The 1,302-nt window shown below is 36.3% G+C and overlaps 1 protein-coding gene across 1 annotated transcript in view; it reads right to left on the bottom strand.

Moving 5' to 3' along the window:
* Positions 1-1,093: 1,093 nt before the first annotated feature.
* The window catches only part of LOC119587887, a 2,153-nt gene continuing 1,944 nt past the window's right edge, over positions 1,094-1,302 (bottom strand). Inside the window, exon 2 of the mRNA XM_037936595.1 lies at positions 1,094-1,218. The gene's annotated coding sequence lies outside the window, so the exon portion shown is untranslated. The remainder of the gene's footprint in view (positions 1,219-1,302) is intronic.

A 1,302-nucleotide genomic window follows, 5' to 3' on the forward strand; every position in this document is an offset into this window, starting at 1 on the left:
AAACCCGTTTTAAGTGGGGCCAATAAGAATATCACATTATGTGCAGGGCCACCATACGCAGCGGCTAACTGCGGCAGCCGACCCTTGGCAACAGTTCTAAATGCTCAATTCCGTGTCATAAATGAGCCTCATTGACGAGACAGTTTTCTCTGTAGGATCGCGCTGCATTTCCTTCTGACGACTGACTGCAATGCTCCGCTGGAATGAAATCTACACTCGTTTCTTTTCACAAGGAAATATTATGATAAAAACAAAACATTTGACATGACATTGAAGACCAAGGCATATGAAGACACGGCGGTCTGGCTTGAATCGTAGGAGAAAGGCAGGTCAACAATAGGGTTTAATAGCATGCTTTTTTTTTTATAAAGTATCACAGATGATAAAAGGAACATGGGTTTGATTACAAATCATGTAAACATTTTATTATAGGTCAACGTAAAAATAACAGTAGGAATAGATATCTCCAAACTCTTGGTTTTGTTTTCACGCTGTCGACTCGATATTGTTCCGCATTCGCTATAACTATTTGCAAAATTATAATAACTATCAACCATCTTGTTTAAGCAATATCATGGATAAGAAATACTGAACTACAGCAAAACGTTTCTATCTTCTAAAATGTTCGAAACAACACAACGGATGATACCGCATAGGCAGTCAGATCATCGGTGTTATGAATGTTTGAGGGACGCTACTGCTGGACAAGCTGTTTTCGATTCTATAACAGCTAGATATCTATGTACGTTTTGCAAGATTTGCAATTGTTGCCAATACAAAGATGTTTTCATTTCAAACTTAAGTTAAACTTGCAAATGGTTATAATATTGGCTTCATCAGCAGATTATTCTTGTAGCATTTATATTTAAATAAAAAAAAATCATTGCTACAGTCTGTAAATGTGATTTCTCGATTGCGTAACATCATGGCAATAACTAGGCGAAGAACCTGCTTAATATTCCAAATACGATCAGCATGAAACACTGCAGATGACGTAGCTGGTACACAAACGCTAAAGTTCCTCAATTCATTTCTGTAGCTGTTATATTCTGATATCGATCGTCGGATTTTCCCATGTTACTGACAGACAGACAATGTGTGCCAATTTATTACTGATATATACAATAATGAGAATATACAAAAATGTACTTCGGAAATACGTTGTTGATGATCAAGTCAACCACTGAATCAAAGTCCTCTGGAAAACACGCCAAGTATCTGAAAAAAACGAAAACCACGAGATATGTTTCATTCAAACATTAGATTTATAACAAGAAATGTAACAGTGACTTAAATCAACAA

This window comes from Penaeus monodon, chromosome 23 (assembly GCF_015228065.2).
Source record: "Penaeus monodon isolate SGIC_2016 chromosome 23, NSTDA_Pmon_1, whole genome shotgun sequence".
In the NCBI taxonomy this organism is placed as follows: domain Eukaryota; kingdom Metazoa; phylum Arthropoda; class Malacostraca; order Decapoda; family Penaeidae; genus Penaeus; species Penaeus monodon.